The 25,525-nt window shown below is 39.4% G+C and overlaps 35 non-coding genes across 35 annotated transcripts; all 35 read left to right on the forward strand.

The window, feature by feature from the left end:
• The first annotated feature begins 314 nt into the window (after window positions 1–314).
• On the forward strand, window positions 315–505 carry LOC124318790. The gene has a single exon (XR_006912471.1). It is a non-coding gene; the product is annotated as a U2 spliceosomal RNA (small nuclear RNA).
• Window positions 506–1,014: 509 nt separating this feature from the next.
• LOC124318769 lies at window positions 1,015–1,178 on the forward strand. The gene has a single exon (XR_006912448.1). It is a non-coding gene; the product is annotated as a U1 spliceosomal RNA (small nuclear RNA).
• Window positions 1,179–1,864: 686 nt separating this feature from the next.
• On the forward strand, window positions 1,865–2,006 carry LOC124318839. Its single transcript, XR_006912524.1, has one exon. It is a non-coding gene; the product is annotated as a U4 spliceosomal RNA (small nuclear RNA).
• A 574-nt stretch (window positions 2,007–2,580) lies between these two features.
• LOC124318863 lies at window positions 2,581–2,703 on the forward strand. The gene has a single exon (XR_006912549.1). It is a non-coding gene; the product is annotated as a U5 spliceosomal RNA (small nuclear RNA).
• Window positions 2,704–2,906: 203 nt separating this feature from the next.
• On the forward strand, window positions 2,907–3,025 carry LOC124318881. Its single transcript, XR_006912570.1, has one exon. It is a non-coding gene; the product is annotated as a 5S ribosomal RNA (ribosomal RNA).
• A 748-nt stretch (window positions 3,026–3,773) lies between these two features.
• On the forward strand, window positions 3,774–3,892 carry LOC124318883. Its single transcript, XR_006912573.1, has one exon. It is a non-coding gene; the product is annotated as a 5S ribosomal RNA (ribosomal RNA).
• A 754-nt stretch (window positions 3,893–4,646) lies between these two features.
• Window positions 4,647–4,868, forward strand: LOC124318816. Its single transcript, XR_006912499.1, has one exon. It is a non-coding gene; the product is annotated as a small nucleolar RNA U3 (small nucleolar RNA).
• A 510-nt stretch (window positions 4,869–5,378) lies between these two features.
• On the forward strand, window positions 5,379–5,569 carry LOC124318791. The gene has a single exon (XR_006912472.1). It is a non-coding gene; the product is annotated as a U2 spliceosomal RNA (small nuclear RNA).
• A 509-nt stretch (window positions 5,570–6,078) lies between these two features.
• LOC124318770 lies at window positions 6,079–6,242 on the forward strand. Its single transcript, XR_006912449.1, has one exon. It is a non-coding gene; the product is annotated as a U1 spliceosomal RNA (small nuclear RNA).
• Window positions 6,243–6,928: 686 nt separating this feature from the next.
• Window positions 6,929–7,070, forward strand: LOC124318840. Its single transcript, XR_006912525.1, has one exon. It is a non-coding gene; the product is annotated as a U4 spliceosomal RNA (small nuclear RNA).
• A 574-nt stretch (window positions 7,071–7,644) lies between these two features.
• On the forward strand, window positions 7,645–7,767 carry LOC124318864. The gene has a single exon (XR_006912550.1). It is a non-coding gene; the product is annotated as a U5 spliceosomal RNA (small nuclear RNA).
• Window positions 7,768–7,970: 203 nt separating this feature from the next.
• Window positions 7,971–8,089, forward strand: LOC124318884. Its single transcript, XR_006912574.1, has one exon. It is a non-coding gene; the product is annotated as a 5S ribosomal RNA (ribosomal RNA).
• Window positions 8,090–8,837: 748 nt separating this feature from the next.
• LOC124318885 lies at window positions 8,838–8,956 on the forward strand. The gene has a single exon (XR_006912575.1). It is a non-coding gene; the product is annotated as a 5S ribosomal RNA (ribosomal RNA).
• A 754-nt stretch (window positions 8,957–9,710) lies between these two features.
• LOC124318817 lies at window positions 9,711–9,932 on the forward strand. Its single transcript, XR_006912500.1, has one exon. It is a non-coding gene; the product is annotated as a small nucleolar RNA U3 (small nucleolar RNA).
• A 510-nt stretch (window positions 9,933–10,442) lies between these two features.
• Window positions 10,443–10,633, forward strand: LOC124318792. The gene has a single exon (XR_006912473.1). It is a non-coding gene; the product is annotated as a U2 spliceosomal RNA (small nuclear RNA).
• A 509-nt stretch (window positions 10,634–11,142) lies between these two features.
• LOC124318771 lies at window positions 11,143–11,306 on the forward strand. The gene has a single exon (XR_006912450.1). It is a non-coding gene; the product is annotated as a U1 spliceosomal RNA (small nuclear RNA).
• Window positions 11,307–11,992: 686 nt separating this feature from the next.
• Window positions 11,993–12,134, forward strand: LOC124318842. The gene has a single exon (XR_006912526.1). It is a non-coding gene; the product is annotated as a U4 spliceosomal RNA (small nuclear RNA).
• A 574-nt stretch (window positions 12,135–12,708) lies between these two features.
• LOC124318865 lies at window positions 12,709–12,831 on the forward strand. Its single transcript, XR_006912551.1, has one exon. It is a non-coding gene; the product is annotated as a U5 spliceosomal RNA (small nuclear RNA).
• A 203-nt stretch (window positions 12,832–13,034) lies between these two features.
• LOC124318886 lies at window positions 13,035–13,153 on the forward strand. Its single transcript, XR_006912576.1, has one exon. It is a non-coding gene; the product is annotated as a 5S ribosomal RNA (ribosomal RNA).
• A 748-nt stretch (window positions 13,154–13,901) lies between these two features.
• On the forward strand, window positions 13,902–14,020 carry LOC124318887. Its single transcript, XR_006912577.1, has one exon. It is a non-coding gene; the product is annotated as a 5S ribosomal RNA (ribosomal RNA).
• Window positions 14,021–14,774: 754 nt separating this feature from the next.
• On the forward strand, window positions 14,775–14,996 carry LOC124318818. Its single transcript, XR_006912501.1, has one exon. It is a non-coding gene; the product is annotated as a small nucleolar RNA U3 (small nucleolar RNA).
• A 510-nt stretch (window positions 14,997–15,506) lies between these two features.
• Window positions 15,507–15,697, forward strand: LOC124318794. The gene has a single exon (XR_006912475.1). It is a non-coding gene; the product is annotated as a U2 spliceosomal RNA (small nuclear RNA).
• A 509-nt stretch (window positions 15,698–16,206) lies between these two features.
• LOC124318774 lies at window positions 16,207–16,370 on the forward strand. Its single transcript, XR_006912452.1, has one exon. It is a non-coding gene; the product is annotated as a U1 spliceosomal RNA (small nuclear RNA).
• A 688-nt stretch (window positions 16,371–17,058) lies between these two features.
• LOC124318847 lies at window positions 17,059–17,199 on the forward strand. The gene has a single exon (XR_006912532.1). It is a non-coding gene; the product is annotated as a U4 spliceosomal RNA (small nuclear RNA).
• A 568-nt stretch (window positions 17,200–17,767) lies between these two features.
• Window positions 17,768–17,890, forward strand: LOC124318867. Its single transcript, XR_006912553.1, has one exon. It is a non-coding gene; the product is annotated as a U5 spliceosomal RNA (small nuclear RNA).
• Window positions 17,891–18,094: 204 nt separating this feature from the next.
• LOC124318889 lies at window positions 18,095–18,213 on the forward strand. Its single transcript, XR_006912578.1, has one exon. It is a non-coding gene; the product is annotated as a 5S ribosomal RNA (ribosomal RNA).
• Window positions 18,214–18,961: 748 nt separating this feature from the next.
• Window positions 18,962–19,080, forward strand: LOC124318890. Its single transcript, XR_006912579.1, has one exon. It is a non-coding gene; the product is annotated as a 5S ribosomal RNA (ribosomal RNA).
• Window positions 19,081–19,814: 734 nt separating this feature from the next.
• LOC124318891 lies at window positions 19,815–19,933 on the forward strand. Its single transcript, XR_006912580.1, has one exon. It is a non-coding gene; the product is annotated as a 5S ribosomal RNA (ribosomal RNA).
• A 734-nt stretch (window positions 19,934–20,667) lies between these two features.
• LOC124318892 lies at window positions 20,668–20,786 on the forward strand. The gene has a single exon (XR_006912581.1). It is a non-coding gene; the product is annotated as a 5S ribosomal RNA (ribosomal RNA).
• Window positions 20,787–21,520: 734 nt separating this feature from the next.
• On the forward strand, window positions 21,521–21,639 carry LOC124318893. Its single transcript, XR_006912582.1, has one exon. It is a non-coding gene; the product is annotated as a 5S ribosomal RNA (ribosomal RNA).
• A 754-nt stretch (window positions 21,640–22,393) lies between these two features.
• LOC124318820 lies at window positions 22,394–22,615 on the forward strand. The gene has a single exon (XR_006912504.1). It is a non-coding gene; the product is annotated as a small nucleolar RNA U3 (small nucleolar RNA).
• Window positions 22,616–23,125: 510 nt separating this feature from the next.
• Window positions 23,126–23,316, forward strand: LOC124318795. The gene has a single exon (XR_006912476.1). It is a non-coding gene; the product is annotated as a U2 spliceosomal RNA (small nuclear RNA).
• A 510-nt stretch (window positions 23,317–23,826) lies between these two features.
• Window positions 23,827–23,990, forward strand: LOC124318775. The gene has a single exon (XR_006912453.1). It is a non-coding gene; the product is annotated as a U1 spliceosomal RNA (small nuclear RNA).
• A 686-nt stretch (window positions 23,991–24,676) lies between these two features.
• Window positions 24,677–24,818, forward strand: LOC124318844. The gene has a single exon (XR_006912528.1). It is a non-coding gene; the product is annotated as a U4 spliceosomal RNA (small nuclear RNA).
• A 574-nt stretch (window positions 24,819–25,392) lies between these two features.
• On the forward strand, window positions 25,393–25,515 carry LOC124318868. The gene has a single exon (XR_006912555.1). It is a non-coding gene; the product is annotated as a U5 spliceosomal RNA (small nuclear RNA).
• The last annotated feature ends 10 nt before the right edge of the window (window positions 25,516–25,525 follow it).

The raw sequence follows: 25,525 nt of genomic DNA on the forward strand, positions 1-25,525 counted from the left end.
AATTATCGTTCAGAGCTTTTGTCGTCAGGTGGCGTGGCAAAGCCATATTCTGAAAAAAAAGGACCTAGTGTGATAACGAGAGTAAAATTTGCAACGCCTTCAGCGTAAATTGTATCTCCCTTAATACAGTATGAGCATAATAAAACAAATGAAAATGAACTTTATAAGCATCAAGTGGTCGCGTCTGGAAAAATGAACAACTCAATATTTTATAGCATTTCTTGAATGTTTTGAGTGATATGAGTATTCTTCGTACACCACCGGAAATGTGTTGAACCTCAGTGGTTATTTTGGGCAGTAATCCTTGTAACATTATCGCTTCTCGGCCTTTTGGCTAAGATCAAAGTGTAGTATCTGTTCTTATCAGCTTAATATCTGATACGGGTTCAAATGGACCCCAGAATATTAAACTGATTTTTGGCATACGGTGGGAATACAGTGCTTGCACTGCTCCCGCCACGGGTTGACCCGGTATTGCAGTACCTCCGGGATCGGCTCACCCTCTATGAGGGAGAACATATTGAATAAAACAGAAATTGTCTTAGCACCGTATAATAAAAGACCATGTATAATTGCAAAACTGTCATGTAGACATGTTTGTAATTTTTTCTAATTGTATTTTTTTCGTAATATCAAGAAAAGCATAAAAAAATACGTACTTGATTGTGTTAACTAATTAGTACTGTTCATCTTTCGATGTGATGTTTTTTTTTAAAATATGAAGATGCGTGTATTTTCATATGAAAAGTCGATTTTCTTATTTTCTTATTTGCCAATTGGACGACCAAATGAAAAAAAACAAGCAATTTGTTTCTTGAAAAGTATTTGCAAAGATCAAGACCATGAAATAAATACTGAGCTTTATTTACTATATTTTGCTCGAGTTCGTAATTCAAGTCGATGAAAGAAAGTGGGTGGTATTCTCTAAACGTCAGTCAAATACTTGAACACTCTTTGTCAATATTGTTCTGCTGTATACAAAGTATTAAACAAAGTGAAAAAGCATCCACAATCATACTTACCTGGCTCAGAGGCAACCATGATCACCAAGGTGGTTCCTCCAGGGCGAGGCCTTTCCATTGCACTAAGGATGGGCTGACCCTTGCGATTAATCCAAATGTGATTAACTCGGGAGTACAATTTTTGGTAGTGGGGGACTGCGTTCGCGCCGTTCCCTGAACACACTATAAATGTAAGAAAAATTCTTGTCATCTGCCGGAAGTTGAACTAAATCTGGTCCCGTTAGTAAACGGTAGGGTTGACCGCTTGGGAATACGCGAAGCATCAGATTTTCTTTCTGGGAAGAAACAACAAAGTAATGAAATTCATGTTTAGCTACTTTAATATAAATCATCATGGCCAATGGATTGGCCGTGATCGTCTAGTGGTTAGGACCCTACGTTGTGGTACCTACTAGATATGAATCCGTAGTAACCCAGGTTCGAATCCTGGTCACGGCACTGAAAACTGATTTTTCACGTCAACACGCAGATTAACTATAAATTTTGTTTGGTTGGAAAGTAATGCTCGCTCACTTCAATAGTTCATAATGTGAAAAACAATTTGGAATGAAAACCTGAAATTCCCCCTCCCTTTTTTTGTGTGTGCAGGAAGTTGTTGAAATGTATGGAAGAAAAATACACATTTACAGAATTTCAAGTATTTGACCCGATATTAAGACAAAAATTATTTCATGTATGTAATGAACTGTCCCCTGTTGGTATTAGTCCAATGGGAGATGGAAATTAAAATTTGCCTAGGGTAATCTAAATGAATATTTCTGAACGAAATTGTTGGTCCAACACGTCCAAGCAGAACGAATTCAGCAAATGCTTAAGTAGACTTGCTTTTCTGATTATAATTTAGCTTTGCGCAGTGGCAATATCATAACCAATGAGGGTCTCCCGAGGTGTGATTATTGCTAGTTGAAAACTTTAACCAATACCCCGCCACGATGAAGTGAAATAATCTTTGTCGTCGGCAATTTTTGATAGCTCCATCAGGAGCATTTCAGCGTACAAGAAAAAAAAAATTACAGTCAGTTAGAAAAATTGGAGTGTTGCATAGTGTGTTTATAACATTAAACGGTGAAAGTGAAATCGTATAAGTGATTTTTGTTTCCATTTAGTTGGTATTGCACGTCAGACAAGGCTGATTAATTCGTTCGCTGAAGGCCATTAATATCAGTCAGTTGGAACATTGTGAACACGGGGAAAATATTTGAAAAGGTGATTCCAAATGACAAGGTGAAAAGATTCCACCATGTTTAAAGGGGAAGTTCAATAAATTGTTAACCGCTGTAGGGTGAATGTCGGGGTAAACATCTGATCCCACCACCTACGTGTTGGGCTTGTACCATAAAGATCGTTCATTTTTTTCAAAAATAACACTGCGCACAACTGTTTCGTTCAAAAACATGTTAACGAGCTTTATACATGATATTTACTTTAAAATAACTGTACCCATTGATAAAGAATTGCACAAGGATTTTGATATGTAAACGCATGTTTCGAAAAAAAACCTTACAAGCGCACTTCAAAATTTTGAAATGAATATAAATACAAGGCATACCACTGTTATTTACTCTGGTTTCTAATCAATACCCGGATAAATCTTTCGCCTTTTACTAAAGATTTCCGTGGTTAGGAGCATTGATGAGTCTATATGACTTATTTTTTTAACGCCCGGTCTTCTGATTGGGCACTTTGAATAAATGAAAAATTAAAAACGTCTGTATGCGGAAACAAAGATATTCTACTACTACATACTGACAACATTTGTAAAATGACAAACTGATAGTTTTTCGGTGGTTTTGGTAAGATTAGTGTGTATTTCAAAAAGATAAATCTCAAGCACAAGTAATAGATTAGAGGCGAATATGGTCGGGTAATTGCGTCTAGTTTAATGTCAACGGCCATACCACATAGAACTCACCCGGTCTCGTCAGCTCCCGGAAGTTAAGCTATGTCGGGTCCCGTTAGTACTTGGATGGGTGACCGCTTGGGAATACGGGATGCTGTTGGCATGGAATTATTTTATTTTTGTGAATCCAATTGAATTGAAGTGCTTCCCAAGATGGGTGATACTACATGGACTACAATGTATTATTTTGGCATTAGTTGAAAATGGAAGGAACGTATTTTTTACTGGATATTGCCTACTAGACGTCCTCCAACCTCTTTGTTGCTGAAAGATATTTGAAACGCCGTGCGCGAAGCGCACGGCACAGCCGAGAGGCTACTAGACGTCCTCCAACCTCTTTGTTGCTGAAAGATATTTGAAACGCCGTGCGCGAAGCGCACGGCACAGCCGAGAGGCTTGTACGTTGGTGGTTTCTTCGGGCAGCTCTATCTAATCTCTCTGGCTCTGAGATCCTTATGCAACGCAAGCTAAGTAAAGCGCGAAGCGCACGGCACAGCCGAGAGGCTTGTACGTTGGTGGTTTCTTCGGGCAGCTCTATCTAATCTCTCTGACTCTGAGATCCTTATGCAACGCAAGCTAAGTAAGGGAAGCAATCGTTAGCCTTATGACACTTGGATTGTTGGCTCATTGATCGGACATCCCCGGAACGAGAAAATTAAAAATGACAGTTAGCCAAAAATAGTGGCGTTTGGAAATATTATCAAATTTTATATTCGGTTGTCCATTGACAAATGTACTTATATGTCCTCGTTTGTTTGGCTAAGGTTGGTGTGTATTTCGAACAGAAAGTAAGCAAGCATTAGAACTAGATTTAGAGGCGAATATGGTCGGGTAATGGCGACTGAATTGATGTCAACGGCCATACCACATAGAACTCACCCGGTCTCGTCAGCTCCCGGAAGTTAAGCTATGTCGGGTCCCGTTAGTACTTGGATGGGTGACCGCTTGGGAATACGGGATGCTGTTGGCATGGTGTAATTTTATTTTTGCTCCCCAAGTTAGATGAGACATGGAATATAATGTATTCTTTAGTTATTAGTTGAAAAGGGTATTGCTGGGACTTTGATTAATGATACCATATATTGTAGAACGCATGTTTGTTTGATCTCGGTAGTTTTAACGACAAAAAAAAAGATAGAGGTTTGGCTATTTTGTTGAGGCTGTTGCATGACGCCCACTCACTGGCACGATCCCACTACTGCCGAACACGGGAACTTTTGGCTGCTAGGTTTCCCTCCTGACCCACTACGCTCCTCCTTAGCTAACCTGCACCTACTAGATTCCTCTAGCAGATCCATGCTGATGTCAAGCTTAGTGCGGGCACCTGATCAACATGCGGTATCACGAAACAGGGCTCCTAAACTCAAGCCATCCACTCTACCAAGCCTCCCCGAAGCAGGATTATAGGTGCACGCCAAACACCCAGCTGATAAATGGGCTCTCAATCGATAATACATTACTGTAATAAATTGATTTGATGAGCACGCGGATTCTTTATTGTGTCCAAAATTGGTCTCGTCACTTGTTCTATAACTATTAAAGAGCTTCTCGGTGTTTCAATAAATGAACAAAATGCAAGACCTGACAATGTATGTACTGTGTGCGTCAAGTATTGCAAATCTCAATTTAATATTCCGAAATATCGATCTATGCACTGTAATTTACGCCAAAGCTCATTGATCGTACAAACCTTATTTAGAGTTCTGCAAAATAACATTGCATTTAAGATCATACTTCACAGGATCATTTCTGTAGTATATCTTGACTTGTTTCCCACCAGAAACTTGTCTCCTTTCAACCCACGATGACGAGTTAAGACGCTGGTTTCTGAGCGTGAAACAGGCTGTGAGTGTAGCTGTCTCGACAGCATCAAACACAGTCATTGAGGACCGTTTCCGTTAAATCCATGTGAAATAGCGGAAGGAAACTAGCGTGTTCAGAGTGGTTGAGATGATAAAACAAATTTAAATTCTTGAAAATCTAAAGAGATAAATCTTAATAATAATTCCAGGTATTCGTGTCCTTAAATCATCTGCTTGTATGGCAAAATAAATTGTGAAAGTGAGGTTGGTCAATTTGAGGATGTGTCATGACTTTATGATCGTATTGCATTCTTTTAGTTATTGTTATTTAATCATGATTAATTATCGTTCAGAGCTTTTGTCGTCAGGTGGCGTGGCAAAGCCATATTCTGAAAAAAAAGGACCTAGTGTGATAACGAGAGTAAAATTTGCAACGCCTTCAGCGTAAATTGTATCTCCCTTAATACAGTATGAGCATAATAAAACAAATGAAAATGAACTTTATAAGCATCAAATGGTCGCGTCTGGAAAAATGAACAACTCAATATTTTATAGCATTTCTTGAATGTTTTGAGTGATATGAGTATTCTTCGTACACCACCGGAAATGTGTTGAACCTCAGTGGTTATTTTGGGCAGTAATCCTTGTAACATTATCGCTTCTCGGCCTTTTGGCTAAGATCAAAGTGTAGTATCTGTTCTTATCAGCTTAATATCTGATACGGGTTCAAATGGACCCCAGAATATTAAACTGATTTTTGGCATACGGTGGGAATACAGTGCTTGCACTGCTCCCGCCACGGGTTGACCCGGTATTGCAGTACCTCCGGGATCGGCTCACCCTCTATGAGGGAGAACATATTGAATAAAACAGAAATTGTCTTAGCACCGTATAATAAAAGACCATGTATAATTGCAAAACTGTCATGTAGACATGTTTGTAATTTTTTCTAATTGTATTTTTTTCGTAATATCAAGAAAAGCATAAAAAAATACGTACTTGATTGTGTTAACTAATTAGTACTGTTCATCTTTCGATGTGATGTTTTTTTTTAAAATATGAAGATGCGTGTATTTTCATATGAAAAGTCGATTTTCTTATTTTCTTATTTGCCAATTGGACGACCAAATGAAAAAAAACAAGCAATTTGTTTCTTGAAAAGTATTTGCAAAGATCAAGACCATGAAATAAATACTGAGCTTTATTTACTATATTTTGCTCGAGTTCGTAATTCAAGTCGATGAAAGAAAGTGGGTGGTATTCTCTAAACGTCAGTCAAATACTTGAACACTCTTTGTCAATATTGTTCTGCTGTATACAAAGTATTAAACAAAGTGAAAAAGCATCCACAATCATACTTACCTGGCTCAGAGGCAACCATGATCACCAAGGTGGTTCCTCCAGGGCGAGGCCTTTCCATTGCACTAAGGATGGGCTGACCCTTGCGATTAATCCAAATGTGATTAACTCGGGAGTACAATTTTTGGTAGTGGGGGACTGCGTTCGCGCCGTTCCCTGAACACACTATAAATGTAAGAAAAATTCTTGTCATCTGCCGGAAGTTGAACTAAATCTGGTCCCGTTAGTAAACGGTAGGGTTGACCGCTTGGGAATACGCGAAGCATCAGATTTTCTTTCTGGGAAGAAACAACAAAGTAATGAAATTCATGTTTAGCTACTTTAATATAAATCATCATGGCCAATGGATTGGCCGTGATCGTCTAGTGGTTAGGACCCTACGTTGTGGTACCTACTAGATATGAATCCGTAGTAACCCAGGTTCGAATCCTGGTCACGGCACTGAAAACTGATTTTTCACGTCAACACGCAGATTAACTATAAATTTTGTTTGGTTGGAAAGTAATGCTCGCTCACTTCAATAGTTCATAATGTGAAAAACAATTTGGAATGAAAACCTGAAATTCCCCCTCCCTTTTTTTGTGTGTGCAGGAAGTTGTTGAAATGTATGGAAGAAAAATACACATTTACAGAATTTCAAGTATTTGACCCGATATTAAGACAAAAATTATTTCATGTATGTAATGAACTGTCCCCTGTTGGTATTAGTCCAATGGGAGATGGAAATTAAAATTTGCCTAGGGTAATCTAAATGAATATTTCTGAACGAAATTGTTGGTCCAACACGTCCAAGCAGAACGAATTCAGCAAATGCTTAAGTAGACTTGCTTTTCTGATTATAATTTAGCTTTGCGCAGTGGCAATATCATAACCAATGAGGGTCTCCCGAGGTGTGATTATTGCTAGTTGAAAACTTTAACCAATACCCCGCCACGATGAAGTGAAATAATCTTTGTCGTCGGCAATTTTTGATAGCTCCATCAGGAGCATTTCAGCGTACAAGAAAAAAAAAATTACAGTCAGTTAGAAAAATTGGAGTGTTGCATAGTGTGTTTATAACATTAAACGGTGAAAGTGAAATCGTATAAGTGATTTTTGTTTCCATTTAGTTGGTATTGCACGTCAGACAAGGCTGATTAATTCGTTCGCTGAAGGCCATTAATATCAGTCAGTTGGAACATTGTGAACACGGGGAAAATATTTGAAAAGGTGATTCCAAATGACAAGGTGAAAAGATTCCACCATGTTTAAAGGGGAAGTTCAATAAATTGTTAACCGCTGTAGGGTGAATGTCGGGGTAAACATCTGATCCCACCACCTACGTGTTGGGCTTGTACCATAAAGATCGTTCATTTTTTTCAAAAATAACACTGCGCACAACTGTTTCGTTCAAAAACATGTTAACGAGCTTTATACATGATATTTACTTTAAAATAACTGTACCCATTGATAAAGAATTGCACAAGGATTTTGATATGTAAACGCATGTTTCGAAAAAAAACCTTACAAGCGCACTTCAAAATTTTGAAATGAATATAAATACAAGGCATACCACTGTTATTTACTCTGGTTTCTAATCAATACCCGGATAAATCTTTCGCCTTTTACTAAAGATTTCCGTGGTTAGGAGCATTGATGAGTCTATATGACTTATTTTTTTAACGCCCGGTCTTCTGATTGGGCACTTTGAATAAATGAAAAATTAAAAACGTCTGTATGCGGAAACAAAGATATTCTACTACTACATACTGACAACATTTGTAAAATGACAAACTGATAGTTTTTCGGTGGTTTTGGTAAGATTAGTGTGTATTTCAAAAAGATAAATCTCAAGCACAAGTAATAGATTAGAGGCGAATATGGTCGGGTAATTGCGTCTAGTTTAATGTCAACGGCCATACCACATAGAACTCACCCGGTCTCGTCAGCTCCCGGAAGTTAAGCTATGTCGGGTCCCGTTAGTACTTGGATGGGTGACCGCTTGGGAATACGGGATGCTGTTGGCATGGAATTATTTTATTTTTGTGAATCCAATTGAATTGAAGTGCTTCCCAAGATGGGTGATACTACATGGACTACAATGTATTATTTTGGCATTAGTTGAAAATGGAAGGAACGTATTTTTTACTGGATATTGCCTACTAGACGTCCTCCAACCTCTTTGTTGCTGAAAGATATTTGAAACGCCGTGCGCGAAGCGCACGGCACAGCCGAGAGGCTACTAGACGTCCTCCAACCTCTTTGTTGCTGAAAGATATTTGAAACGCCGTGCGCGAAGCGCACGGCACAGCCGAGAGGCTTGTACGTTGGTGGTTTCTTCGGGCAGCTCTATCTAATCTCTCTGGCTCTGAGATCCTTATGCAACGCAAGCTAAGTAAAGCGCGAAGCGCACGGCACAGCCGAGAGGCTTGTACGTTGGTGGTTTCTTCGGGCAGCTCTATCTAATCTCTCTGACTCTGAGATCCTTATGCAACGCAAGCTAAGTAAGGGAAGCAATCGTTAGCCTTATGACACTTGGATTGTTGGCTCATTGATCGGACATCCCCGGAACGAGAAAATTAAAAATGACAGTTAGCCAAAAATAGTGGCGTTTGGAAATATTATCAAATTTTATATTCGGTTGTCCATTGACAAATGTACTTATATGTCCTCGTTTGTTTGGCTAAGGTTGGTGTGTATTTCGAACAGAAAGTAAGCAAGCATTAGAACTAGATTTAGAGGCGAATATGGTCGGGTAATGGCGACTGAATTGATGTCAACGGCCATACCACATAGAACTCACCCGGTCTCGTCAGCTCCCGGAAGTTAAGCTATGTCGGGTCCCGTTAGTACTTGGATGGGTGACCGCTTGGGAATACGGGATGCTGTTGGCATGGTGTAATTTTATTTTTGCTCCCCAAGTTAGATGAGACATGGAATATAATGTATTCTTTAGGTATTAGTTGAAAAGGGTATTGCTGGGACTTTGATTAATGATACCATATATTGTAGAACGCATGTTTGTTTGATCTCGGTAGTTTTAACGACAAAAAAAAAGATAGAGGTTTGGCTATTTTGTTGAGGCTGTTGCATGACGCCCACTCACTGGCACGATCCCACTACTGCCGAACACGGGAACTTTTGGCTGCTAGGTTTCCCTCCTGACCCACTACGCTCCTCCTTAGCTAACCTGCACCTACTAGATTCCTCTAGCAGATCCATGCTGATGTCAAGCTTAGTGCGGGCACCTGATCAACATGCGGTATCACGAAACAGGGCTCCTAAACTCAAGCCATCCACTCTACCAAGCCTCCCCGAAGCAGGATTATAGGTGCACGCCAAACACCCAGCTGATAAATGGGCTCTCAATCGATAATACATTACTGTAATAAATTGATTTGATGAGCACGCGGATTCTTTATTGTGTCCAAAATTGGTCTCGTCACTTGTTCTATAACTATTAAAGAGCTTCTCGGTGTTTCAATAAATGAACAAAATGCAAGACCTGACAATGTATGTACTGTGTGCGTCAAGTATTGCAAATCTCAATTTAATATTCCGAAATATCGATCTATGCACTGTAATTTACGCCAAAGCTCATTGATCGTACAAACCTTATTTAGAGTTCTGCAAAATAACATTGCATTTAAGATCATACTTCACAGGATCATTTCTGTAGTATATCTTGACTTGTTTCCCACCAGAAACTTGTCTCCTTTCAACCCACGATGACGAGTTAAGACGCTGGTTTCTGAGCGTGAAACAGGCTGTGAGTGTAGCTGTCTCGACAGCATCAAACACAGTCATTGAGGACCGTTTCCGTTAAATCCATGTGAAATAGCGGAAGGAAACTAGCGTGTTCAGAGTGGTTGAGATGATAAAACAAATTTAAATTCTTGAAAATCTAAAGAGATAAATCTTAATAATAATTCCAGGTATTCGTGTCCTTAAATCATCTGCTTGTATGGCAAAATAAATTGTGAAAGTGAGGTTGGTCAATTTGAGGATGTGTCATGACTTTATGATCGTATTGCATTCTTTTAGTTATTGTTATTTAATCATGATTAATTATCGTTCAGAGCTTTTGTCGTCAGGTGGCGTGGCAAAGCCATATTCTGAAAAAAAAGGACCTAGTGTGATAACGAGAGTAAAATTTGCAACGCCTTCAGCGTAAATTGTATCTCCCTTAATACAGTATGAGCATAATAAAACAAATGAAAATGAACTTTATAAGCATCAAGTGGTCGCGTCTGGAAAAATGAACAACTCAATATTTTATAGCATTTCTTGAATGTTTTGAGTGATATGAGTATTCTTCGTACACCACCGGAAATGTGTTGAACCTCAGTGGTTATTTTGGGCAGTAATCCTTGTAACATTATCGCTTCTCGGCCTTTTGGCTAAGATCAAAGTGTAGTATCTGTTCTTATCAGCTTAATATCTGATACGGGTTCAAATGGACCCCAGAATATTAAACTGATTTTTGGCATACGGTGGGAATACAGTGCTTGCACTGCTCCCGCCACGGGTTGACCCGGTATTGCAGTACCTCCGGGATCGGCTCACCCTCTATGAGGGAGAACATATTGAATAAAACAGAAATTGTCTTAGCACCGTATAATAAAAGACCATGTATAATTGCAAAACTGTCATGTAGACATGTTTGTAATTTTTTCTAATTGTATTTTTTTCGTAATATCAAGAAAAGCATAAAAAAATACGTACTTGATTGTGTTAACTAATTAGTACTGTTCATCTTTCGATGTGATGTTTTTTTTTAAAATATGAAGATGCGTGTATTTTCATATGAAAAGTCGATTTTCTTATTTTCTTATTTGCCAATTGGACGACCAAATGAAAAAAAACAAGCAATTTGTTTCTTGAAAAGTATTTGCAAAGATCAAGACCATGAAATAAATACTGAGCTTTATTTACTATATTTTGCTCGAGTTCGTAATTCAAGTCGATGAAAGAAAGTGGGTGGTATTCTCTAAACGTCAGTCAAATACTTGAACACTCTTTGTCAATATTGTTCTGCTGTATACAAAGTATTAAACAAAGTGAAAAAGCATCCACAATCATACTTACCTGGCTCAGAGGCAACCATGATCACCAAGGTGGTTCCTCCAGGGCGAGGCCTTTCCATTGCACTAAGGATGGGCTGACCCTTGCGATTAATCCAAATGTGATTAACTCGGGAGTACAATTTTTGGTAGTGGGGGACTGCGTTCGCGCCGTTCCCTGAACACACTATAAATGTAAGAAAAATTCTTGTCATCTGCCGGAAGTTGAACTAAATCTGGTCCCGTTAGTAAACGGTAGGGTTGACCGCTTGGGAATACGCGAAGCATCAGATTTTCTTTCTGGGAAGAAACAACAAAGTAATGAAATTCATGTTTAGCTACTTTAATATAAATCATCATGGCCAATGGATTGGCCGTGATCGTCTAGTGGTTAGGACCCTACGTTGTGGTACCTACTAGATATGAATCCGTAGTAACCCAGGTTCGAATCCTGGTCACGGCACTGAAAACTGATTTTTCACGTCAACACGCAGATTAACTATAAATTTTGTTTGGTTGGAAAGTAATGCTCGCTCACTTCAATAGTTCATAATGTGAAAAACAATTTGGAATGAAAACCTGAAATTCCCCCTCCCTTTTTTTGTGTGTGCAGGAAGTTGTTGAAATGTATGGAAGAAAAATACACATTTACAGAATTTCAAGTATTTGACCCGATATTAAGACAAAAATTATTTCATGTATGTAATGAACTGTCCCCTGTTGGTATTAGTCCAATGGGAGATGGAAATTAAAATTTGCCTAGGGTAATCTAAATGAATATTTCTGAACGAAATTGTTGGTCCAACACGTCCAAGCAGAACGAATTCAGCAAATGCTTAAGTAGACTTGCTTTTCTGATTATAATTTAGCTTTGCGCAGTGGCAATATCATAACCAATGAGGGTCTCCCGAGGTGTGATTATTGCTAGTTGAAAACTTTAACCAATACCCCGCCACGATGAAGTGAAATAATCTTTGTCGTCGGCAATTTTTGATAGCTCCATCAGGAGCATTTCAGCGTACAAGAAAAAAAAAATTACAGTCAGTTAGAAAAATTGGAGTGTTGCATAGTGTGTTTATAACATTAAACGGTGAAAGTGAAATCGTATAAGTGATTTTTGTTTCCATTTAGTTGGTATTGCACGTCAGACAAGGCTGATTAATTCGTTCGCTGAAGGCCATTAATATCAGTCAGTTGGAACATTGTGAACACGGGGAAAATATTTGAAAAGGTGATTCCAAATGACAAGGTGAAAAGATTCCACCATGTTTAAAGGGGAAGTTCAATAAATTGTTAACCGCTGTAGGGTGAATGTCGGGGTAAACATCTGATCCCACCACCTACGTGTTGGGCTTGTACCATAAAGATCGTTCATTTTTTTCAAAAATAACACTGCGCACAACTGTTTCGTTCAAAAACATGTTAACGAGCTTTATACATGATATTTACTTTAAAATAACTGTACCCATTGATAAAGAATTGCACAAGGATTTTGATATGTAAACGCATGTTTCGAAAAAAAACCTTACAAGCGCACTTCAAAATTTTGAAATGAATATAAATACAAGGCATACCACTGTTATTTACTCTGGTTTCTAATCAATACCCGGATAAATCTTTCGCCTTTTACTAAAGATTTCCGTGGTTAGGAGCATTGATGAGTCTATATGACTTATTTTTTTAACGCCCGGTCTTCTGATTGGGCACTTTGAATAAATGAAAAATTAAAAACGTCTGTATGCGGAAACAAAGATATTCTACTACTACATACTGACAACATTTGTAAAATGACAAACTGATAGTTTTTCGGTGGTTTTGGTAAGATTAGTGTGTATTTCAAAAAGATAAATCTCAAGCACAAGTAATAGATTAGAGGCGAATATGGTCGGGTAATTGCGTCTAGTTTAATGTCAACGGCCATACCACATAGAACTCACCCGGTCTCGTCAGCTCCCGGAAGTTAAGCTATGTCGGGTCCCGTTAGTACTTGGATGGGTGACCGCTTGGGAATACGGGATGCTGTTGGCATGGAATTATTTTATTTTTGTGAATCCAATTGAATTGAAGTGCTTCCCAAGATGGGTGATACTACATGGACTACAATGTATTATTTTGGCATTAGTTGAAAATGGAAGGAACGTATTTTTTACTGGATATTGCCTACTAGACGTCCTCCAACCTCTTTGTTGCTGAAAGATATTTGAAACGCCGTGCGCGAAGCGCACGGCACAGCCGAGAGGCTACTAGACGTCCTCCAACCTCTTTGTTGCTGAAAGATATTTGAAACGCCGTGCGCGAAGCGCACGGCACAGCCGAGAGGCTTGTACGTTGGTGGTTTCTTCGGGCAGCTCTATCTAATCTCTCTGGCTCTGAGATCCTTATGCAACGCAAGCTAAGTAAAGCGCGAAGCGCACGGCACAGCCGAGAGGCTTGTACGTTGGTGGTTTCTTCGGGCAGCTCTATCTAATCTCTCTGACTCTGAGATCCTTATGCAACGCAAGCTAAGTAAGGGAAGCAATCGTTAGCCTTATGACACTTGGATTGTTGGCTCATTGATCGGACATCCCCGGAACGAGAAAATTAAAAATGACAGTTAGCCAAAAATAGTGGCGTTTGGAAATATTATCAAATTTTATATTCGGTTGTCCATTGACAAATGTACTTATATGTCCTCGTTTGTTTGGCTAAGGTTGGTGTGTATTTCGAACAGAAAGTAAGCAAGCATTAGAACTAGATTTAGAGGCGAATATGGTCGGGTAATGGCGACTGAATTGATGTCAACGGCCATACCACATAGAACTCACCCGGTCTCGTCAGCTCCCGGAAGTTAAGCTATGTCGGGTCCCGTTAGTACTTGGATGGGTGACCGCTTGGGAATACGGGATGCTGTTGGCATGGTGTAATTTTATTTTTGCTCCCCAAGTTAGATGAGACATGGAATATAATGTATTCTTTAGGTATTAGTTGAAAAGGGTATTGCTGGGACTTTGATTAATGATACCATATATTGTAGAACGCATGTTTGTTTGATCTCGGTAGTTTTAACGACAAAAAAAAAGATAGAGGTTTGGCTATTTTGTTGAGGCTGTTGCATGACGCCCACTCACTGGCACGATCCCACTACTGCCGAACACGGGAACTTTTGGCTGCTAGGTTTCCCTCCTGACCCACTACGCTCCTCCTTAGCTAACCTGCACCTACTAGATTCCTCTAGCAGATCCATGCTGATGTCAAGCTTAGTGCGGGCACCTGATCAACATGCGGTATCACGAAACAGGGCTCCTAAACTCAAGCCATCCACTCTACCAAGCCTCCCCGAAGCAGGATTATAGGTGCACGCCAAACACCCAGCTGATAAATGGGCTCTCAATCGATAATACATTACTGTAATAAATTGATTTGATGAGCACGCGGATTCTTTATTGTGTCCAAAATTGGTCTCGTCACTTGTTCTATAACTATTAAAGAGCTTCTCGGTGTTTCAATAAATGAACAAAATGCAAGACCTGACAATGTATGTACTGTGTGCGTCAAGTATTGCAAATCTCAATTTAATATTCCGAAATATCGATCTATGCACTGTAATTTACGCCAAAGCTCATTGATCGTACAAACCTTATTTAGAGTTCTGCAAAATAACATTGCATTTAAGATCATACTTCACAGGATCATTTCTGTAGTATATCTTGACTTGTTTCCCACCAGAAACTTGTCTCCTTTCAACCCACGATGACGAGTTAAGACGCTGGTTTCTGAGCGTGAAACAGGCTGTGAGTGTAGCTGTCTCGACAGCATCAAACACAGTCATTGAGGACCGTTTCCGTTAAATCCATGTGAAATAGCGGAAGGAAACTAGCGTGTTCAGAGTGGTTGAGATGATAAAACAAATTTAAATTCTTGAAAATCTAAAGAGATAAATCTTAATAATAATTCCAGGTATTCGTGTCCTTAAATCATCTGCTTGTATGGCAAAATAAATTGTGAAAGTGAGGTTGGTCAATTTGAGGATGTGTCATGACTTTATGATCGTATTGCATTCTTTTAGTTATTGTTATTTAATCATGATTAATTATCGTTCAGAGCTTTTGTCGTCAGGTGGCGTGGCAAAGCCATATTCTGAAAAAAAAGGACCTAGTGTGATAACGAGAGTAAAATTTGCAACGCCTTCAGCGTAAATTGTATCTCCCTTAATACAGTATGAGCATAATAAAACAAATGAAAATGAACTTTATAAGCATCAAGTGGTCGCGTCTGGAAAAATGAACAACTCAATATTTTATAGCATTTCTTGAATGTTTTGAGTGATATGAGTATTCTTCGTACACCACCGGAAATGTGTTGAACCTCAGTGGTTATTTTGGGCAGTAATCCTTGTAACATTATCGCTTCTCGGCCTTTTGGCTAAGATCAAAGTGTAGTATCTGTTCTTATCAGCTTAATATCTGATACGGGTTCAAATGGACCCCAGAATATTAAACTGATTTTTGGCATACGGTGGGAATACAGTGCTTGCACTGCTCCCGCCACGGGTTGACCCGGTATTGCAGTACCTCCGGGATCGGCTCACCCTCTATGAGGGAGAACATATTGAATAAAACAGAAATTGTCTTAGCACCGTATAATAAAAGACCATGTATAATTGCAAAACTGTCATGTAGACATGTTTGTAATTTTTTCTAATTGTATTTTTTTCGTAATATCAAGAAAAGCATAAAAAAATACGTACTTGATTGTGTTAACTAATTAGTACTGTTCATCTTTCGATGTGATGTTTTCTTTTTAAATATGAAGATGCGTGTATTTTCATATGAAAAGTCGATTTTCTTATTTTCTTATTTGCCAATTGGACGACCAAATGAAAAAAAACAAGCAATTTGTTTCTTGAAAAGTATTTGCAAAGATCAAGACCATGAAATAAATACTGAGCTTTATTTACTATATTTTGCTCGAGTTCGTAATTCAAGTCGATGAAAGAAAGTGGGTGGTATTCTCTAAACGTCAGTCAAATACTTGAACACTCTTTGTCAATATTGTTCTGCTGTATACAAAGTATTAAACAAAGTGAAAAAGCATCCACAATCATACTTACCTGGCTCAGAGGCAACCATGATCACCAAGGTGGTTCCTCCAGGGCGAGGCCTTTCCATTGCACTAAGGATGGGCTGACCCTTGCGATTAATCCAAATGTGATTAACTCGGGAGTACAATTTTTGGTAGTGGGGGACTGCGTTCGCGCCGTTCCCTGAACACACTATAAATGTAAGAAAAATTCTTGTCATCTGCCGGAAGTTGAACTAAATCTGGTCCCGTTAGTAAACGGTAGGGTTGACCGCTTGGGAATACGCGAAGCATCAGATTTTCTTTCTGGGAAGAAACAACAAAGTAATGAAATTCATGTTTAGCTACTTTAATATAAATCATCATGGCCAATGGATTGGCCGTGATCGTCTAGTGGTTAGGACCCTACGTTGTGGTACCTACTAGATATGAATCCGTAGTAACCCAGGTTCGAATCCTGGTCACGGCACTGAAAACTGATTTTTCACGTCAACACGCAGATTAACTATAAATTTTGTTTGGTTGGAAAGTAATGCTCGCTCACTTCAATAGTTCATAATGTGAAAAACAATTTGGAATGAAAACCTGAAATTCCCCCTCCCTTTTTTTGTGTGTGCAGGAAGTTGTTGAAATGTATGGAAGAAAAAATACACATTTACAGAATTTCAAGTATTTGACCCGATATTAAGACAAAAATTATTTCATGTATGTAATGAACTGTCCCCTGTTGGTATTAGTCCAATGGGAGATGGAAATTAAAATTTGCCTAGGGTAATCTAAATGAATATTTCTGAACGAAATTGTTGGTCCCAACACGTCCAAGCAGAACGAATTCAGCAAATGCTTAAGTAGACTTGCTTTTCTGATTATAATTTAGCTTTGCGCAGTGGCAATATCATAACCAATGAGGGTCTCCCGAGGTGTGATTATTGCTAGTTGAAAACTTAACCAATACCCCGCCACGATGAAGTGAAATAATCTTTGTCGTCGGCAATTTTTGATAGCTCCATCAGGAGCATTTCAGCGTACAAGAAAAAAAAAATTACAGTCAGTTAGAAAAATTGGAGTGTTGCATAGTGTGTTTATAACATTAAACGGTGAAAGTGAAATCGTATAAGTGATTTTTGTTTCCATTTAGTTGGTATTGCACGTCAGACAAGGCTGATTAATTCGTTCGCTGAGGCCATTAATATCAGTCAGTTGGAACATTGTGAACACGGGGAAAATATTTGAAAAGGTGATTCCAAATGACAAGGTGATTCCACCATGTTTAAAGGGAAGTTCAATAAATTGTTAACCGCTGTAGGGTGAATGTCGGGGTAAACATCTGATCCCACCACCTACGTGTTGGGCTTGTACCATAAAGATCGTTCATTTTTTTTCAAAAATAACACTGCGCACAACTGTTTCGTTCAAAAACATGTTAACGAGCTTTATACATGATATTTACTTTAAAATAACTGTACCCATTGATAAAGAATTGCACAAGGATTTTGATATGTAAACGCATGTTTCGAAAAAAAACCTTACAAGCGCACTTCAAAATTTTGAAATGAATATAAATACAAGGCATACCACTGTTATTTACTCTGGTTTCTAATCAATACCCGGATAAATCTTTCGCCTTTTACTAAAGATTTCCGTGGTTAGGAGCATTGATGAGTCTATATGACTTATTTTTTTAACGCCCGGTCTTCTGATTGGGCACTTTGAATAAATGAAAAATTAAAAACGTCTGTATGCGGAAACAAAGATATTCTACTACTACATACTGACAACATTTGTAAAATGACAAACTGATAGTTTTTCGGTGGTTTTGGTAAGATTAGTGTGTATTTCAAAAAGATAAATCTCAAGCACAAGTAATAGATTAGAGGCGAATATGGTCGGGTAATTGCGTCTAGTTTAAATGTCAACGGCCATACCACATAGAACTCACCCGGTCTCGTCAGCTCCCGGAAGTTAAGCTATGTCGGGTCCCGTTAGTACTTGGATGGGTGACCGCTTGGGAATACGGGATGCTGTTGGCATGGAATTATTTTATTTTTGTGAATCCAATTGAATTGAAGTGCTTCCCAAGATGGGTGATACTACATGGACTACAATGTATTATTTTGGCATTAGTTGAAAATGGAAGGAACGTATTTTTTACTGGATATTGCCTACTAGACGTCCTCCAACCTCTTTGTTGCTGAAAGATATTTGAAACGCCGTGCGCGAAGCGCACGGCACAGCCGAGAGGCTACTAGACGTCCTCCAACCTCTTTGTTGCTGAAAGATATTTGAAACGCCGTGCGCGAAGCGCACGGCACAGCCGAGAGGCTTGTACGTTGGTGGTTTCTTCGGGCAGCTCTATCTAATCTCTCTGGCTCTGAGATCCTTATGCAACGCAAGCTAAGTAAAGCGCGAAGCGCACGGCACAGCCGAGAGGCTTGTACGTTGGTGGTTTCTTCGGGCAGCTCTATCTAATCTCTCTGACTCTGAGATCCTTATGCAACGCAAGCTAAGTAAGGGAAGCAATCGTTAGCCTTATGACACTTGGATTGTTGGCTCATTGATCGGACATCCCCGGAACGAGAAAATTAAAAATGACAGTTAGCCAAAAATAGTGGCGTTTGGAAATATTATCAAATTTTATATTCGGTTGTCCATTGACAAATGTACTTATATGTCCTCGTTTGTTTGGCTAAGGTTGGTGTGTATTTCGAACAGAAAGTAAGCAAGCATTAGAACTAGATTTAGAGGCGAATATGGTCGGGTAATGGCGACTGAATTGATGTCAACGGCCATACCACATAGAACTCACCCGGTCTCGTCAGCTCCCGGAAGTTAAGCTATGTCGGGTCCCGTTAGTACTTGGATGGGTGACCGCTTGGGAATACGGGATGCTGTTGGCATGGTGTAATTTTATTTTTGCTCCCCAAGTTAGATGAGACATGGAATATAATGTATTCTTTAGGTATTAGTTGAAAAGGGTATTGCTGGGACTTTGATTAATGATACCATATATTGTAGAACGCATGTTTGTTTGATCTCGGTAGTTTTAACGACAAAAAAAAAGATAGAGGTTTGGCTATTTTGTTGAGGCTGTTGCATGACGCCCACTCACTGGCACGATCCCACTACTGCCGAACACGGGAACTTTTGGCTGCTAGGTTTCCCTCCTGCCGAGAGGCTTGTACGTTGGTGGTTTCTTCGGGCAGCTCTATCTAATCTCTCTGGCTCTGAGATCCTTATGCAACGCAAGCTAAGTAAAGCGCGAAGCGCACGGCACAGCCGAGAGGCTTGTACGTTGGTGGTTTCTTCGGGCAGCTCTATCTAATCTCTCTGACTCTGAGATCCTTATGCAACGCAAGCTAAGTAAGGGAAGCAATCGTTAGCCTTATGACACTTGGATTGTTGGCTCATTGATCGGACATCCCCGGAACGAGAAAATTAAAAATGACAGTTAGCCAAAAATAGTGGCGTTTGGAAATATTATCAAATTTTATATTCGGTTGTCCATTGACAAATGTACTTATATGTCCTCGTTTGTTTGGCTAAGGTTGGTGTGTATTTCGAACAGAAAGTAAGCAAGCATTAGAACTAGATTTAGAGGCGAATATGGTCGGGTAATGGCGACTGAATTGATGTCAACGGCCATACCACATAGAACTCACCCGGTCTCGTCAGCTCCCGGAAGTTAAGCTATGTCGGGTCCCGTTAGTACTTGGATGGGTGACCGCTTGGGAATACGGGATGCTGTTGGCATGGTGTAATTTTATTTTTGCTCCCCAAGTTAGATGAGACATGGAATATAATGTATTCTTTAGGTATTAGTTGAAAAGGGTATTGCTGGGACTTTGATTAATGATACCATATATTGTAGAACGCATGTTTGTTTGATCTCGGTAGTTTTAACGACAAAAAAAAAGATAGAGGTTTGGCTATTTTGTTGAGGCTGTTGCATGACGCCCACTCACTGGCACGATCCCACTACTGCCGAACACGGGAACTTTTGGCTGCTAGGTTTCCCTCCTGCCGAGAGGCTTGTACGTTGGTGGTTTCTTCGGGCAGCTCTATCTAATCTCTCTGGCTCTGAGATCCTTATGCAACGCAAGCTAAGTAAAGCGCGAAGCGCACGGCACAGCCGAGAGGCTTGTACGTTGGTGGTTTCTTCGGGCAGCTCTATCTAATCTCTCTGACTCTGAGATCCTTATGCAACGCAAGCTAAGTAAGGGAAGCAATCGTTAGCCTTATGACACTTGGATTGTTGGCTCATTGATCGGACATCCCCGGAACGAGAAAATTAAAAATGACAGTTAGCCAAAAATAGTGGCGTTTGGAAATATTATCAAATTTTATATTCGGTTGTCCATTGACAAATGTACTTATATGTCCTCGTTTGTTTGGCTAAGGTTGGTGTGTATTTCGAACAGAAAGTAAGCAAGCATTAGAACTAGATTTAGAGGCGAATATGGTCGGGTAATGGCGACTGAATTGATGTCAACGGCCATACCACATAGAACTCACCCGGTCTCGTCAGCTCCCGGAAGTTAAGCTATGTCGGGTCCCGTTAGTACTTGGATGGGTGACCGCTTGGGAATACGGGATGCTGTTGGCATGGTGTAATTTTATTTTTGCTCCCCAAGTTAGATGAGACATGGAATATAATGTATTCTTTAGGTATTAGTTGAAAAGGGTATTGCTGGGACTTTGATTAATGATACCATATATTGTAGAACGCATGTTTGTTTGATCTCGGTAGTTTTAACGACAAAAAAAAAGATAGAGGTTTGGCTATTTTGTTGAGGCTGTTGCATGACGCCCACTCACTGGCACGATCCCACTACTGCCGAACACGGGAACTTTTGGCTGCTAGGTTTCCCTCCTGCCGAGAGGCTTGTACGTTGGTGGTTTCTTCGGGCAGCTCTATCTAATCTCTCTGGCTCTGAGATCCTTATGCAACGCAAGCTAAGTAAAGCGCGAAGCGCACGGCACAGCCGAGAGGCTTGTACGTTGGTGGTTTCTTCGGGCAGCTCTATCTAATCTCTCTGACTCTGAGATCCTTATGCAACGCAAGCTAAGTAAGGGAAGCAATCGTTAGCCTTATGACACTTGGATTGTTGGCTCATTGATCGGACATCCCCGGAACGAGAAAATTAAAAATGACAGTTAGCCAAAAATAGTGGCGTTTGGAAATATTATCAAATTTTATATTCGGTTGTCCATTGACAAATGTACTTATATGTCCTCGTTTGTTTGGCTAAGGTTGGTGTGTATTTCGAACAGAAAGTAAGCAAGCATTAGAACTAGATTTAGAGGCGAATATGGTCGGGTAATGGCGACTGAATTGATGTCAACGGCCATACCACATAGAACTCACCCGGTCTCGTCAGCTCCCGGAAGTTAAGCTATGTCGGGTCCCGTTAGTACTTGGATGGGTGACCGCTTGGGAATACGGGATGCTGTTGGCATGGTGTAATTTTATTTTTGCTCCCCAAGTTAGATGAGACATGGAATATAATGTATTCTTTAGGTATTAGTTGAAAAGGGTATTGCTGGGACTTTGATTAATGATACCATATATTGTAGAACGCATGTTTGTTTGATCTCGGTAGTTTTAACGACAAAAAAAAAGATAGAGGTTTGGCTATTTTGTTGAGGCTGTTGCATGACGCCCACTCACTGGCACGATCCCACTACTGCCGAACACGGGAACTTTTGGCTGCTAGGTTTCCCTCCTGACCCACTACGCTCCTCCTTAGCTAACCTGCACCTACTAGATTCCTCTAGCAGATCCATGCTGATGTCAAGCTTAGTGCGGGCACCTGATCAACATGCGGTATCACGAAACAGGGCTCCTAAACTCAAGCCATCCACTCTACCAAGCCTCCCCGAAGAAGGATTATAGGTGCACGCCAAACACCCAGCTGATAAATGGGCTCTCAATCGATAATACATTACTGTAATAAATTGATTTGATGAGCACGCGGATTCTTTATTGTGTCCAAAATTGGTCTCGTCACTTGTTCTATAACTATTAAAGAGCTTCTCGGTGTTTCAATAAATGAACAAAATGCAAGACCTGACAATGTATGTACTGTGTGCGTCAAGTATTGCAAATCTCAATTTAATATTCCGAAATATCGATCTATGCACTGTAATTTACGCCAAAGCTCATTGATCGTACAAACCTTATTTAGAGTTCTGCAAAATAGCATTGCATTTAAGATCATACTTCACAGGATCATTTCTGTAGTATATCTTGACTTGTTTCCCACCAGAAACTTGTCTCCTTTCAACCCACGATGACGAGTTAAGACGCTGGTTTCTGAGCGTGAAACAGGCTGTGAGTGTAGCTGTCTCGACAGCATCAAACACAGTCATTGAGGACCGTTTCCGTTAAATCCATGTGAAATAGCGGAAGGAAACTAGCGTGTTCAGAGTGGTTGAGATGATAAAACAAATTTAAATTCTTGAAAATCTAAAGAGATAAATCTTAATAATAATTCCAGGTATTCGTGTCCTTAAATCATCTGCTTGTATGGCAAAATAAATTGTGAAAGTGAGGTTGGTCAATTTGAGGATGTGTCATGACTTTATGATCGTATTGCATTCTTTTAGTTATTGTTATTTAATCATGATTAATTATCGTTCAGAGCTTTTGTCGTCAGGTGGCGTGGCAAAGCCATATTCTGAAAAAAAAGGACCTAGTGTGATAACGAGAGTAAAATTTGCAACGCCTTCAGCGTAAATTGTATCTCCCTTAATACAGTATGAGCATAATAAAACAAATGAAAATGAACTTTATAAGCATCAAGTGGTCGCGTCTGGAAAAATGAACAACTCAATATTTTATAGCATTTCTTGAATGTTTTGAGTGATATGAGTATTCTTCGTACACCACCGGAAATGTGTTGAACCTCAGTGGTTATTTTGGGCAGTAATCCTTGTAACATTATCGCTTCTCGGCCTTTTGGCTAAGATCAAAGTGTAGTATCTGTTCTTATCAGCTTAATATCTGATACGGGTTCAAATGGACCCCAGAATATTAAACTGATTTTTGGCATACGGTGGGAATACAGTGCTTGCACTGCTCCCGCCACGGGTTGACCCGGTATTGCAGTACCTCCGGGATCGGCTCACCCTCTATGAGGGAGAACATATTGAATAAAACAGAAATTGTCTTAGCACCGTATAATAAAAGACCATGTATAATTGCAAAACTGTCATGTAGACATGATTGTAATTTTTTCTAATTGTATTTTTTTCGTAATATCAAGAAAAGCATAAAAAATTACGTACTTGATTGTGTTAACTAATTAGTACTGTTCATCTTTCGATGTGATGTTTTTTTTTTTAAATATGAAGATGCGTGTATTTTCATATGAAAAGTCGATTTTCTTATTTTCTTATTTGCCAATTGGACGACCAAATGAAAAAAAACAAGCAATTTGTTTCTTGAAAAGTATTTGCAAAGATCAAGACCATGAAATAAATACTGAGCTTTATTTACTATATTTTGCTCGAGTTCGTAATTCAAGTCGATGAAAGAAAGTGGGTGGTATTCTCTAAACGTCAGTCAAATACTTGAACACTCTTTGTCAATATTGTTCTGCTGTATACAAAGTATTAAACAAAGTGAAAAAGCATCCACAATCATACTTACCTGGCTCAGAGGCAACCATGATCACCAAGGTGGTTCCTCCAGGGCGAGGCCTTTCCATTGCACTAAGGATGGGCTGACCCTTGCGATTAATCCAAATGTGATTAACTCGGGAGTACAATTTTTGGTAGTGGGGGACTGCGTTCGCGCCGTTCCCTGAACACACTATAAATGTAAGAAAAATTCTTGTCATCTGCCGGAAGTTGAACTAAATCTGGTCCCGTTAGTAAACGGTAGGGTTGACCGCTTGGTAATACGCGAAGCATCAGATTTTCTTTCTGGGAAGAAACAACAAAGTAATGAAATTCATGTTTAGCTATTTTAATATAAATCATCATGGCCAATGGATTGGCCGTGATCGTCTAGTGGTTAGGACCCTACGTTGTGGTACCTACTAGATATAAATCCGTAGTAACCCAGGTTCGAATCCTGGTCACGGCACTGAAAACTGATTTTTCACGTCAACACGCAGATTAACTATAAATTTTGTTTGGTTGGAAAGTAATGCTCGCTCACTTCAATAGTTCATAATGTGAAAAACAATTTGGAATGAAAACCTGAAATTCCCCCTCCCTTTTTTTGTGTGTGCAGGAAGTTGTTGAAATGTATGGAAGAAAAATACACATTTACAGAATTTCAAGTATTTGACCCGATATTAAGACAAAAATTATTTCATGTATGTAATGAACTGTCCCCTGTTGGTATTAGTCCAATGGGAGATGGAAATTAAAATTTGCCTAGGGTAATCTAAATGAATATTTCTGAACGAAATTGTTGGTCCAACACGTCCAAGCAGAACGAATTCAGCAAATGCTTAAGTAGACTTGCTTTTCTGATTATAATTTAGCTTTGCGCAGTGGCAATATCATAACCAATGAGGGTCTCCCGAGGTGTGATTATTGCTAGTTGAAAACTTTAACCAATACCCCGCCACGATGAAGTGAAATAATCTTTGTCGTCGGCAATTTTTGATAGCTCCATCAGGAGCATTTCAGCGTACAAGAAAAAAAAAATTACAGTCAGTTAGAAAAATTGGAGTGTTGCATAGTGTGTTTATAACATTAAACGGTGAAAGTGAAATCGTATAAGTGATTTTTGTTTCCATTTAGTTGGTATTGCACGTCAGACAAGGCTGATTAATTCGTTCGCTGAAGGCCATTAATATCAGTCAGTTGGAACATTGTGAACACGGGGAAAATATTTGAAAAGGTGATTCCAAATGACAAGGTGAAAAGATTCCACCATGTTTAAAGGGGAAGTTCAATAAATTGTTAACCGCTGTAGGGTGAATGTCGGGGTAAACATCTGATCCCACCACCTACGTGTTGGGCTTGTACCATAAAGATCGTTCATTTTTTTCAAAAATAACACTGCGCACAACTGTTTCGTTCAAAAACATGTTAACGAGCTTTATACATGATATTTACTTTAAAATAACTGTACCCATTGATAAAGAATTGCACAAGGATTTTGATATGTAAACGCATGTTTCGAAAAAAAACCTTACAAGCGCACTTCAAAATTTTGAAATGAATATAAATACAAGGCATACCACTGTTATTTACTCTGGTTTCTAATCAATACCCGGATAAATCTTTCGCCTTTTACTAAAGATTTCCGTGGTTAGGAGCATTGATGAGTCTATATGACTTATTTTTTTAACGCCCGGTCTTCTGATTGGGCACTTTGAATAA

This window comes from Daphnia pulicaria, unplaced genomic scaffold (genome assembly GCF_021234035.1).
Source record: "Daphnia pulicaria isolate SC F1-1A unplaced genomic scaffold, SC_F0-13Bv2 h1tg000071l, whole genome shotgun sequence".
In the NCBI taxonomy this organism is placed as follows: domain Eukaryota; kingdom Metazoa; phylum Arthropoda; class Branchiopoda; order Diplostraca; family Daphniidae; genus Daphnia; species Daphnia pulicaria.